Source organism: Anas acuta, chromosome 7, assembly GCF_963932015.1.
Source record: "Anas acuta chromosome 7, bAnaAcu1.1, whole genome shotgun sequence".
Classification (NCBI taxonomy): domain Eukaryota; kingdom Metazoa; phylum Chordata; class Aves; order Anseriformes; family Anatidae; genus Anas; species Anas acuta.
The window spans coordinates 35,816,965-35,831,247 of record NC_088985.1 but is presented as its reverse complement, the minus strand read 5'-3'; the positions used below and the strand labels follow the sequence as shown (position 1 = coordinate 35,831,247).

At 43.1% G+C, this 14,283-nt stretch overlaps 1 long non-coding RNA gene across 3 annotated transcripts; it reads right to left on the bottom strand.

Moving 5' to 3' along the window:
- Nucleotides 1-1,341: 1,341 nt before the first annotated feature.
- Nucleotides 1,342-7,678, bottom strand: LOC137859772 (uncharacterized). 3 transcript variants are annotated; one of them, XR_011098530.1, is made up of 3 exons: nucleotides 6,361-6,529; nucleotides 5,725-6,192; nucleotides 1,342-5,477 (listed from the first exon to the last, which is right to left on the bottom strand). It is a non-coding gene; the product is annotated as an uncharacterized lncRNA (long non-coding RNA). The 3 variants fall into 3 exon arrangements; XR_011098529.1 differs by having other exon boundaries at nucleotides 1,342-5,847; nucleotides 5,951-6,192; nucleotides 6,361-6,506; XR_011098528.1 differs by having other exon boundaries at nucleotides 1,342-6,192; nucleotides 6,361-7,678.
- Between the last annotated feature and the right edge of the window lie 6,605 nt (nucleotides 7,679-14,283).

Genomic DNA, 14,283 nt, shown 5'->3' with positions numbered 1-14,283 from the left:
TTTGTTTGTCTTCCTTTCTTTTCTCTTAGTCTTTGGCTTGTGTTCCTGTCCTCCACTTAAATTAAACAACAAACACAAAACAAAAACCTCCTTCCACTATTGCCTCCGCTACACAAATTGCAAGGTTATGTTCAGTATTTCAGCTATGGCACCGTATATCACCAGAATTACATACACTGTTATCACTCATTGCTCTGCGACTTTGTGCAGCTTATTATGCTCATACTCATATAAACTTAATTACATTGCACAAGGTAATAAACTCCACATGCTGGAGGATGCAAGTATTTTTCTTTTTATATTTATTAAATTGTGTTTATACACATTTTTACTAATTTATATTACATCTTTCGTATTAAATATAACAGCAAAATATAATTGAGTCTCCCATTCCTAATGTTGATTTTTATTGCTAACATACACATGCATAAATTGGTGTACATCAGAAAATCAGCTGGAGTCTTAGGAAAATGCAGCACTGCTGTAAGTCAGACCTGTAAGGTTTTTGCTAGGGTACTATCAGACCTTTGCAGAGACTGTTCACCTCGGTTAACATGCTACTAAAAACACAGTCAGGTCATTCAAAACTGCATAACATAATTAGACTTCTAATAAACTGTGTGCAATTGATTCATAGGAGAACTACCCGTATTTTAAGTATGAGTGGTTTTTACTGTATAACTACATTTTTACTACTTCAGCTCTCACTTGATTTGACTAAGGTTTTACCTAAGCATGTTTCAGGAGAAAATGTTATAAACAATCATACTGATGATGCCATGTTTTTTTTTTTTTAAATTTACATCCAGTAATATTGGGAAGAACACAAAATTTCATGTGCCCTGATTAGAAACTGGGAAGGGAAGGGAAAATGGGAGGGGAAGGGAAAATGGAATGGAACAGGAAAGGAAAATAGGATGGGATGGGAAGGGAAAAAATCCCATGTAGCATAACTGGCTGCAGCCAAAGCAACAGCAAAGGGATACTGCAATGCTTCTGCTCATCCTACATAAGCATCACTCCAGATGTACGTACAGTCACAGCTGGCCCAGCAATTCACTTTTTTACCTTTTATTCTCCTGAAGGTAAAGGCTGAAAAACTCTGCAAGAGCTCCATTCCACCAGAAGATAAAAAGTCAGCAGAAAGCTCCATGAAAATACTTTTCCAATGCAGATGAGATAACGACTGTTTCCCCAAGAGTATCATATCCCAAGTCAAAGAGTAAAAAAAACACTCTGTGAAGTGGGAGAGAAATTATTTTCAATATGAAACATTTTGTGATGATGCTTAGCCAGCCAATGACCAGAATGTCAAGTAAACAGATAAAAGACAACCACATATTCTTGGACAAGTCATATTTTTATTATAACCACTTTTCCCTTCTGCAAATAAACTTCTCTACAAGTTTATAAGAGAGAGTGAGGCAGGGAAATGCAAAGCAATAGTAAAGAAGCAATCCATGCCAATTTACAGGCAGCTGGGGCTAGCAGGTCAAGGACATCAGGAGTTTCTGGAGACAATTTTGGATGCTGGTTATAAACCTGAAAATGTCACAGGTTTCTTTTATGTCATATCAGTTGTCCACCTCTCCTGTTCTATTGTGTGTAGAGCAGAAAAATGCTAGGACTGAAAGGTCCCTGAAAGAAAAAATGGTGATGGTACTGCCCCAGGGGATGCTGATGGAAAATTCCACGTGTTCCCTTGTCTACCTTTGCCCGTTGCAAAAACTACCTCAAGTAAGACTCTAGAACTTTGTGCAATTAATTTATTCCATGTTAAGCTGAAAAATAAGAATCCATATTTATTCTGTACAGCACAATCCTCTGTATAACCCCAAAAATGTATTTAAGTTGATAGCCAGAGAGACTGTATAGCAACAAACATATGGACTGTGCATGTTACAGACACATTATGAAGCCAATTATTTTGTGAAATAGCTAAGAACTTCAGGAATTTTTGGAAGTGAAGGAAAACAGCATGCAATTATAAATTAAGTGCCTAACTTATTTGAGATTATCATTTCAGGCAGGTTTGCTATGTTATAAAGTTTTTTGTACTTGCTTCTAAGACTGTGATTTATCTTGCACTCCATCATTTATTTTGTAATGGTACATCTCTCTTAGCAGAGCCGTCATTGATTTTCATAATTAGGATCATTACAAAGTTTTGATTTCATTTGTAACATTTGCATCTATTTACTTGAAATTTCTTTGAGCCAGTTAAACTATAGTTTATACAACCCTGTCATGAAGTGGCAGAAAACTGGAAAATAGACTCTTGCAAACACTCCAGCTCATTAGCTTTGTTAGTAAGATGTCCTGAGAAGACCAATTTTAACTTATTCCTGGAATAGGTGCCATGAAGGACTTTATTCATCTGCAGCAAGCAGGTATTGACCATTCCTATCTGTCTATAATTCATTGCCTCATTTGACTACAAAAATGGGGATGGCCATGTTTGCTGCCCATGATTTCAGCCAGAAAAGTACATGTTAAAGTGATTACCTTGGACAGTAGAGTTTTTCAGTCTTCCTCCAGTTTTATTCTGGAAGTAGGCAGTTCCTGGTACGGGATTGCCGTTTGGTAGCTATGACTTTCAAAGTGACTTTTAGTTGGATCCAGGTTCAACAACCATGAAAAATTCTAAGATTTCAGTAACAGCCACAGAAATCTAGATTTTCACTGCCTATCAAATAAATGAGAAATCGTTACTAGAAAAAAAAAAATCAATTGGAAAAATATTATCCTAGAAGAACATTCTCAGCTGAGAAGCAAAGGGTAATTTGCCTTAAACTTGGGTAAAGCTTGTGGAAGTGATGTCCTTTTAAACACCTGCACCAGCTTGGTTTGCATTTCTTTGTGTCATCATCAACACCCTGAGCCTGGGAATGAGTTGAGTACAGTAATTACAACAAAGAGAATGCAAGAATAAAAAATTAAAAAAAAAAAAAATAAGCTGCAATAAAATGTCCTTAATGATTGATTACAAAATATTTCAGTAACAATAACATTAATTATTTTAGGATGTGCTGGAAAATTTAGGCATTCTGCGCAGTGACTGAAGGCAGCAGTCAAATAGCACAATACCCACAATGACAGCCGTAACATCTTCACGACTTTTAATTACTTTGCCTGCTTTCACAATGTTTGCAAGGACTTTGGCTATCTGTGAGACTGCCACCCCGAAAACGAGACCCCTGGCAGCCGGCAGCCAGCTCCGCATGAGCCAACTCTTCTCTGTAGGAACAGGAATTTGTCTTGAGGTGTGGAAAAGTCTTTGTTGCTGCCTGCAGACATCTCCCAAGTCAATTCACACAGCGGGCCAGGAGGGAGGGAAGATACAACAAGGCAGTGTGTGCGATGCAGCAGCTCAGTGCTTTCAGCATTAAATTCTGAGACAGAGTACGGTGAGGATGGAAGTGATGGATTAAGCGAGTGTTTTTGTGTCAGAGGTATTACCAGCAATAGTTTATGTCTGCTTTGCATTGCAGTTAGTGACAGAGAGAATTAGCACAAAGGTGAGTTAAGGAGCAAGTGCCCTAAACCTGCCTGGGGGACTGACGGAGCGATGAAAGGGGCTGAGGCAATGCCTGAGGCCACGAGGCCACGGGGGGAGCGATCGTTCATCGATGTCAGGTTGTGAAGAGCTCCCCACGATGCTGCAGGGACGGGGTTCGATGAGGTCTTGTCCCTGGCACTTGGGTTATTCACTGTCTGAATGCAGCCCAGGAATGCCAGCCAGGGGCGAGGACCACGTCCTGCCTCGCGTTAGTAGAAATAAGCTGTAAGACGAAGTGTCCCGAGATGTACCCGATATTTTTGGAGGACACTGCGGCGGAGAGCTTAAACCGTGCTTGTCAGCACACACTGTTGAGAAAGGAGCTGTCAAAAAATGGATGTCCTCGGAAACGAAGCACTGCGTGAACGTTGATCATAATGATAATTATTTTGCGGTTTGAAGAGGGACATTTTTAACATCAGAGAGCTGCGAATAATGTTCCTTTCCCTGTCAGCTATCAGCAAAGGTCTCAACGAACCCAGGGTAGCACACGTCTGCCTGACAGGCTCTCCCTGCCTGGGAAACATTTCTCAGTAGCAATGAGCAAAATGCTACAGGACATCGTAAATGAAGACAGAAAAGGAACAAAATCTCACTGACGAGATAAATCTTCTTCACGCCGATGTCGCACAACAAGGAAGAGGCCCAGTCAGTCGAAACTGTGTGGTAATTTTTGTAAGTGGGTTTCTGTATCCAGCAAAGCTTCCTCTCCTGATATTTACCTGGTGAACCACCGCGGCTCCTTGCCTCTCGAGGCCTAGCAGCGCGCCTTTTAGTCTGTGCTGTACTGCTCTCCTTCCCAACGGAGAAAGGCTTTCCCACAGCTCCCTCCTTTTGCTAGGATAACATCCAAGCCTAAAAGCACCAGAAAAGGATTGGAAACCTCTGATTCCTTCATTTTTTCATCCTTCTGCTTTCCCTCTGCAATCTGTTGCCTGCCAAATGCACCAGTACTCCAGCACGGAGTCTGTGTCCAAAATTGCGTGGCAGGACCACCAGCCTCCAGGGCTGTGACATTAAAAACAATGCAAACAGTACCAAAACCAACATAAAAGTAGTTTGTGTATAGTAATAGCCTGGGTGAGCAAAACCAGTATGAAAAGCCTTGGCTTTCCATGGGTTAAAACCACTGCTAGTGCCAGCGTGCGTGCAGCCCTTCAGCTTGGTTTCCAGACAGACTTGGTTGTTCCTCACGGCCGGGTGCTGTCAGGAGCACGCTGTGGGGATGCAGCCTGAAATGTGACGATCGACCGGGGCTGCTTCGCTGCTTAAGGCAGGTGACACTGCTTGTGTAAAGGTCTGGGAGAAATTCTGCCTCTGGACCTGGCCGAGTGCTGGCACTGGCAGCGGGTCTCCCGAGCGAGCCCACGTGGAGAAGATGGATGTGAGGTGCTGTGCGGGCAGAGCATGAAATGACCCCGTGGAGTGCAGGATGAAGAAAAGCAGGGCTGAAATAAATCTGAAGGTGACTATCTGGGCAAGACCTCTCCAAAGTGAAAAGCTTCCATAACGCCTGGCTGTAGTGCACACCTGGGAACAGGACTGTAGGATATGATATCCGCGTGGTGTTGCCATTAATACCAAAGCATGCACACACAATAGCAAGGTGCCGGCACACGTATAAATATTTCTGGGGAAATATTTTCAAATTTTGCTACATAGAATGAGGGTTTGTAAACCATTAATTCAGCTAAACTGGATGTTCTCATAGTCAGAGTTGGACTACTATGCACATGTGATATGTAACTCATTGCTCTTCAAATCTTTCAAAATAAAAAAATAAGTAACCTTGAAAAAAAACATATTTTTGTGTAGCTCGTAAATTTTGTTTGTTGCTTTTTTGAAACTCCTTACATCTTCCTTTAAGCATGCTCCATGTGTTCCAGGAGCAAAGATCACTGTCAGATTTGATGGTGCCCTGTAGCAGAGGGCCACAGAAAAACAGACAAAAAACCAGTTTACAATTTTTGTATATAATTTAAGAGCCACTTTGAACAATCAAAATGACTTAATACTCCTAAGCAATGAAGCCATAGTGAATCTATAGGTTAAAATTAAAATAGGTCTAAATTTCTGAGAAAGGATGTATCAGTGCAGACCCTGAAAAGAACAAACTGAGAAGAAAGTGCAGAAAGAAAGGAAAATGAGGGGGTAAATCCCCTTACCTGGAATGTGAAAGTCAGAAAATGATATCAGTGATGAGAAATCAAATGTTTGTTTGTTTGTTTTCCCCAGAATTATGCCACTGTCAGGTGTTTTCTGCATGTAACCCAAGTACCAGGAAAGTCCTGAAACGAGAGCAGGCAGAGTCAGAGCAGCTCTGCGCAGGTCTGGCTGGGACAAGGAGGAAAAGGTCTTCCTGGGACACCATCTCACCACGTCACGTCCTACCTTCCTGAGCCGGCAGAGACGTCAGATAGCATCTCAGCAGCGAGTGCCACGGGACTTTTTGTTTCCTGCAAAGCGCTGCTCCCAATCCTCAGCAAAGGCCACTTCACTCCGCATCAGCTCCGCACCCAGCAGCGGGGCTTTAGAAGAACCACGGTCACAGCTTCATCGAAATTGAGGTGAAAGGCAGTTTGATTTCGCTGGGAGTGAGTACAGAAAGCGCTCCTGGAAGTGGAGGCACAGTTCTGGGGGGAGACACGAGTCAGAGCGATAACATCGTGCTTTAACTCAGCTGCTTACCAGGCTATTTTACTAAGCTGCTTAATTCAATCAAAAAAGCACCACTGAAAGCACCTTTCAGCATGAAAGCTATATGTATATATTTAGTGGTCTGCCCCTCAGTCACTGCTTACCAAAACACTGATTTTCAGACCTTGCACGTATGACTTTAATGGAAAACCAGAGCAGCACCCACTTATTTCACTGGCACATGGACCACAATGTGAGCATGCAGCTGCAGCACACCCACAACATCAGCCCAGTACTGCAACCCCTGGGTGGGAAGGGTTTTAAAGCTGCCAAAACAGGTGCCCTGCTCCCTGTCTTCCTCAAGGTGTCAAGCATAACAATCACAGCTCATTAGGCACCTGACCTGCAGTTGCTCAGACCCAGCCAACCCCAAATCATCCAATTTCTTCAGTGCCTGGTGGCCTGTTCCTTCCCCATCTGAGTCCTGATTCCTTGGCAGAAATCTCTCCATGCCTTGAATTTGAGCGGGAAGGGGAGGGTGTGCAGCCCCCAGTATCCTCCATCCTTCCCAGTATCATCCAACCTGATGCTGGGAAGACCCCTGCAGCCCCCACACCTCGTCTGGTGCCACCAGCAACTTTTGTGCCTGCAGCCATCAATGACACCGTGGTTCAGGTATTCAGAAATTGCCCTTCCTGCCAAACTTTGTGATAGGGTAAGGTCTGTGTTATCTAGGGTTAATTAACACTTACGGGACTCCAGGAAGCAGTCGTGTCATTGATGAAGAATTAGTGCAGTGGTGGGGTGGAAAGATTGTTAATTTTCAAAGCATGTTTACCATCAAAATTAAAACAAACGCAATTTTACCTACTGTGTGCTTTGAGATGGATTTTTTTTTTTATTTGCATCTGAAGAATTAAGAAGTGCTCTTACATGCAGCAGGGATAAAAACGCATTTAGTACAGATGCTGAAAGAAAGCATATCAGTGAACTGCACAGTGATTACGTTGTACCCTTGGGCAATAAGGCTGTCATAAAATTTCAAAACAAGATGTGAGAATCTAGGACAGTTCTGCGGTTGGGTCACCGTATTTGCTTTGCAGTCACATCCTCTATTTCCTAGTTATAAATTAAACGGCAACATTTCTAGTATCAATTCACATGCTGTCACTGGAAATATGCACAAAAGCCTGACTAGATTTGGGAAGGAGAGAGGAGGATGTAATGGCAGGTGTTAGCCACAGGTCAACAGCAGTCATTGAACAAGGGAAATGGGGAACGTGAGCTCTTACGGCTTTGGTTCAAGCCAGAGCTTTTCAACTAGTTACCTGCTAGACACTGAATCAGGATTTTTGTGCCAGGGAAGCACAGGGCTACTCAGGTTTCTTTTATTAATAAAGCAATTCAAGGCACGAGAGATGCACTAGAGGGAGGTCACCAAGAAGTCAATTCTCAACATCTAAATCTGAGCCATGCCCTGGAGAAGCCCATTCGCTCCTATCCTGCTCTCCTCTATTTTTACTTTTTTTTTTTTTAAAAAAAAAAAAAATATAAAAGAGACAAAAAACTAAAAACCAAACAAAAACACTCGCCAAGGTCTTGACCCCATTCTAATGAGGAAGAGGAAGTTTTGAAGCCACAACAAACACCTGTGCATCGAGTGATTTATCTGCACAGCACAAACCAGAGTGCCTATCCCAACACATTAGCAACAGCCTTTGGTGCAGATTCACTATTTTTGTTTTTAACAGAACAAATGAGATAAGAAAACAACAAATTTATGGACTGTAATGAAACAGCAGGTTTGTCCTGAGAGCTGAACCAACGTCTTGCTGTGGCCAAGGAGGAGAAAGCTCCGGCTCCTGCACAGTGCCAGGGGCAGGCAGCGAGGTGCTGTCCCTGGGGACCCCTCCGGGCCACCCGCTCTGCACCACGGCCCTGCAGCATCAGCAGAAATACAGCTCGTCCTCGAGCGGCGAGGATAATTTCCAAAGGTAATTGATGTCTTTTTAGCCTGGAACTGTCAAAGTGTATTGAGAATAATAGAGCCTGGCAAGCCGAAAGTTGAAAGAGAAATCGTGAGATTGATCCACTTCGGGGTCTGAATTTTAACACTAAGTTTGCACTGCGCTTTCACCAGGATGGTATCGAGCAAATATTTCCCTTTAAATAAAGGAACAAAGGAAAAATGTGCTAATGCTTACAGCAGAGAACAAAACACTCAAAATCCAGACTTCTCCCCTTAACTTTATCGGAATGGTTGAATCCCATTTCTCTTAACAGCTACAACGCGCCTGATAAGAGCAACGTGTTGGGAAGCGGAGGTCATCTAGAATGATAAAATCAAATCCATTTAACTGAAAATGCTTTTAAATCCATCTTATGCGCATGCTACCGCATTGCCAACTTCCCTGTACTGCAGAGGCAGATGGAGAGATCTGCAGTGAGAATTTAAAGGCCGAGGTGACTGAGAGCCTTGATTCATTTCAGAAGGGACAGGGAAAGCCACGGGAAGCCACAGAAGCTGGAGACCCCATCAAGAGCACAGGGACGTCTCGTTGAAGGCTCCTGCACATCAGCTGTGCAAAGCCTCGTGCAGGTATTTACCTAGGGAAAGGACCTGGTTTTCCAGGGCTGAACATCCCCCAGCTCGGTTTTTAGGCTGCGAAATGCGCAGGCTTCCCTTCCTGTAAATCTCCTCTGTTTGTGAGCTGAAGCGATTTTAAAACCTCAGAGGCATTAAAACAAACAAACAAAAAGAACACACAAAAAAAAACCCCTCACAAACAGCAGCAAACACCGAGCTAAAACAAAGCACTGAAAACTCTCACCGACCTCCGTGGGGCCGGGCTATTTACATGCACATCATCCGGGCAGCCTTCTGCTGCACCCAGCTTGCTCAGCTGAGCTTTAGGACCAGATTTATGTAAGGCAGAGAATTACACGGTGTGATATGGCTTAAGCAGTCAAACGGCTTCACCACAGAACTGAAATGGCACTACTTATATACACTTACCCTTTTTTTTTTGCAAGTAAGAGATATTCATGCCCATGCCTATGTCATTATCCGAATCTAAACACAGCGGTTTGAGCTGTTAATTTGGATGGCCTAGTTTAGGTAAAGTTAAACAAACAAGCAAAAAATAGCATGTAATCAGAAGTAGGCAATCTTGTACGTCAATTCAACAGGAAAATCAAGTAACACTTGCCAATACCAATTTCAGATGAACCTCACAAATTAGTCCCCATTTATCCATGCACCTTCCAGATATGAGCCTGTTTAAGGTGTCGTAGTGTTATTACGGGTGAATATGAACCAATACGGACTGCTAATTTCCATGGGCTCTTGCAGAAAAGTACCAAACACCTCTGGTACTATGTCTGCTTTTTGCCTCCCCAACAGCTGCTACCCCAACAGCATGCACAAGAGCCAGAGCACTTTGCTTGTAGAAGTAGAGGCCAGAAAATAAACTATTTTTCATCCTGAGGAAAAAAAAATATTTATTTATTTATTTATTTTTCCTGAGAAACACAAATTATCTGATGGTAACCTTGAACTTCTTCACTGACTGACACGCTTTAAAAAAAAAAAAAATCAGGGCATGTATTTATATTTCTAAATAAAGAAATCGGAGCCTGGAGAAGAGAAAGGAAATAAGAGCATTAGTTTTTAGGGGACTGTTATCTAGAAAATTCATGTGGCATTTTCTGTGACACAAGCAAAACCCAGACCTCATTAGTGGGATTTCCTAATGAAAATATCTGTAATCCTGGAGCTTCCCTCCCTCCCATGTAGATATAAGAGTTGATATTCAAAACACAATTACTTATGGAGGAGCTGCAAGTTCAGTATTTCTAATTGTAAATGGAAAGAAGAATGCTTTTAGCTCATTCCTACAGAAGTCCTCATTTCAAGTCCTGGCATTTAGGCATCTGCATAGGATGGAGCCCATGCAGACAACCCCGGGTCGGCACCAAGCAGCCCAGACCACCCAGTGCTCCTTCCTCTTCCAAAGGCAGCAAGCTTTCTCTCTCAATAAATTCGGGGAAAATAGCTGGACACCAATTTCTAGGGAAGAACTAAAGGCAGAGGATGCTGCTTTCTCCGACAACACACAACAGACCGGTTAGGGCTTGTTCAGCTTCTGCAGCGACGTGTTAGAGGACTGCAAGCAGCTCCCAGACAAAAATGATGCAGCAGTGAGTTACTGGCTGACACACGCTGAATGCAGCCCGAATTTGAAGAGCTCCTCAGCTAAGTGAAGGCATGGCCACTGGCCCTGATGGACAAACCACATCCTCAGTGCTGAGTTGCCACCATCGATGGATGTCCCACACCTTGGTGGCACCTTGACTGTCCCCTTCACCAAGGACTCGGTGATTTAGCTACTCCCAACTCCCTCCCCATTTTCTTCTTTTTTTTTTTCTTTCCATTTTTCTTTTATGATTCATACCATTTGGTCAAGTACTGTTCTAAAGTGCTTAAAGTTGCCTCACAAATCCTACCCTGCGTCAGAACTTCCCTCCCTGCACCACCAGTTGCTGAGCCCATGGAGGGTGCTGGCGAGATGGGGCTACCCCGCAGAAGAAAAAGTGGGGAAAAAGTAAGAGAATTTGAAATATTTCATAACATATGTAATCCATTGAACTGTCAAAGCTAGTCTTCATGTGAAAAAAAGCACATTTTTAGTGCCGTAGATGAGGCATTAATTATTTTACAGATAATTTCTGACCCATCATCATAACGATTGAGCCAAGTGCTTGACAGACCATGATGAGCACTGGTAATTAAACGCTTTGGATGGCGCGCTCACTCCTTTTTCAGTTCATTATAAATGAGAGAAACAGCTCTCCCGCAGAAATCCTGCAAAACAAGTGAAATTTTAACCTAGAGAAGTATGGCACAATTTCGACGTCCCCGTCTGAAAGTAAATGCAGTGCTTCGGAAACATAAATCTGCAGCTTCTTTGCACTACCCTCTCCCAGTAGCCTCTCTCCCCCACCACCCTGGCCCTTCCCTCCCCTCTCCTGCACACACACGGTGGGTGCCCGCATCCTTCCCTGGCACACAGCGGCAGCCTGTGCTCTGCTTTGATTTTCCACTAGCTCTGCTCTTGCCTGAAGGTGCCTTCCTCTGCTCCATCATTTTGTTTTAAGAGAGAAGCGAAATGTAAGCGACATTCCTTTTATAGCTCTAGTACAGGTAAATTATCTGGTAAAATAGGTAAGTGCTCGGCTTGCTTCCCTTTGATTTTTCTTGCTGTGAAAATAAAACATGAGGGGTGTGCTGATTTATCCTGATCAGCACAGTGCAATAAAAGCATCATTTGATACCATATGTGCCAGCAAAAATTCTTGTCTGAAAACTCCCCTCATGCAAATTCAGGATACCCTAAAAATCTGCCGCCCAACTGCACCCACATTTTGCCAAGAAATAAAAATCCTCTGGCCCCAAACCTCCAGAGGCAAAGACCTCGTGGCCTCTGGGCCATGCCCAGGACTGGGGACGTGACTCCAAAATCCAGCGTGGAGCTGTTCCTTGTTAAAATGTTCCCTCTTTAAATAACAGAAACCAAGGGGGAGGGTGGAAGGAGAAAGAGGAGGAAAAAAAAAAAAAAAAAAGAACATCTTAAATGCGAACATCAGTATTTAAAAAAAAATAGGAGGCAGACAGGCGCTCGCTCCCGCGCAGGGCTTTGCGGTCACTGGTCACTTCCAATTAGCTCGCACCCGCAGCTAATGGGCGCTGGCAGCCGGGAACAAGGAGCACTGGAGGAAAACAACTTCCCCGCTGAGGAGCTTTTTGCCCGGATACTCGGATGGCCTGCAGGAGGAGGAAACCTCCCCGCTGCAGCCTAGGTGGCCTTTTGCAGCTAACCCCCAGCCTTAGCGATAACGGAACAGAGACCCCATCATGGCTGGGTCCTGGCTCACCACCACTCCCAGCTGACTTCTAATTCAGTATTGTTTACACGTGCTCCTACCTTGGACTGTGGATTAATTGCACGGACGACAGTCGCTTGTATTAAATAAAATCAAAATTCAGCTCTCGCCACCCAGGGATACCAGCGGTATTTTTGCCTGAGTAGCTCTTGAAAGAATATTAATTATCGGGGCAAACTGGATGTGTTCAATGATTATTTATTTCAAAACAAAAGCAAAACAAAACAGCGAAAACCACTTCATACTACAGTCCCAGATGAAGAGACATGGGTTTTATGGCAGGACATCTCCTTAGTGCCACCAACACCCCAGGAAAGCAATCTCACCCACTTCAGCAGAAGTTATTACATCCGTACCAGGAGAAATAACGTGCTACAGAAATGATGCATGTGTGTGCTACGGGCATAAACACACTGCTAGCTTGCAGTTTCTCCACCCTGAGGATGTTTAACACAAACCTCAGGCCAGCTTTCAGAGGTGCTTCACACCTCTCCGTGGTTTATCGTGCTTTTCGGTTTCCTAATGGTCTTGGCTGCCTGTGTCAGATATTGCACTTGACAAGGAAGGTCTGGCACAAAACCCCTGTACAACCTGTCACAGCCTGGGCTCACCTCGGTATGGACCATCAGGTCGGTAATTAATGACAAAAACTGACCTTTTTTTTTAAAAAAAAATCTATTTCTAGTTTTCCCTAGTATTTTTATTTTTTTTCTCTGAGCAATGAGTTAAAAATAACGTGCTGCAGCGAACAACACCAGCAAATATATCTGCCAACTGCACACAGTCATAAATACATGGGAAGAAGTTTATAGCCAGGACACTAAGGCACTACTGACAGCCAGATCTCAACATGAGTGTAAAAATAAATCAGAGCAGGCCTCCCTGCAATGACACTGAGTAGAAGAGAACTATCTTACCTTTTGAGAGACTTTGATTTTTTTTTAATTTATGGTTGTGGATTTTTTTTTCTTTCTCTGAGATTTTGAGCACATGATCAAAATTCAGGGAAATACATATAATTTTGTGAGAAACAATAATTACAGATCAAGTGAGCTCTCTGTTCAGCAATGACTTCTCTGCCTACAAGCACGCACTTCCCAAACCAACATTCATAATGTTAAATTAAATGTTAATAAGCATTTTAAATTGCATAATTTATGCTAATCTAAAAAATGTTTTGCCTAGACCGAAGCTGGTGGGGTTTCTTTACCTTGCAAATTGTTACACTTCTACATTAGTCATTTTTGATTCAACACAGCATGCGTGTCAAACTGTTTTAAAATGGTGTCTGGATACCTATTAATTTCCATAGGCTGTTTAATATTCTGCTATGTACTTTTTTTTTTTTTTTAGTTGAGACATTTATTGTAGTTGTTCTTCCTCGGCTCTGCTGTCGCTGCAGCGATCCGTCATCGCTTGTGGGAATGATGGAGAAAGAAATCTCTTTTTGAATTGGGATTACGGTGCTGAGGAAACATAAGCACAGCCATAAGAAAATCAACCCAGAGCATAGACATAAAACTTGGAAGAGCAGCGAACAGCAGGAGCACACACAAAAAACGCCTTATCTATAGGAAAACAATGTCACATTTGATTTTGTCTATGCTCTCCCTCTGTGAAGGACTCCCTCCAATGCTGATGACACCCTCTATTCCCCTCTGATGGAAACTGGCAGAAGGCCACAGCTTTCAATAACAGCAAAACAAGCATCTTTTCAAGCATCTTTTCAAGCATCTGTTAAGCAGCCAGACCTCCTGGTCTGGAAATGCGTACAAGATTGATGATGCTTATTCTTGGTGATATAATTAATTAGGAGTACAGTTAGAAGCCCTGAGCTTTTTTATATGACATGATGCGAGTAACTGGGCATTGCTCGCAGCGCAGACACCTCACAGGTGATAGGTGAGGCTCGGGGCAGCACTCACAAACTTTTGGGACCAAGCAGATGTTGTCCCAAAAGCTCTTGCGGAGGTGTTTGTCCGGAATCATTTGACAAAGAAAAAAAATCAAACATAATTTGGGTTTCTGGCACCTTCAGAAGAAAAAACGTATGAAAAACCTCATGGAAATAGGGTCTGTCAGGGAAGCTGAAGACCTGGAGAAGGTGCTGATATGGGCAGCTTATTAAAGCTGCCCTGAGCTCC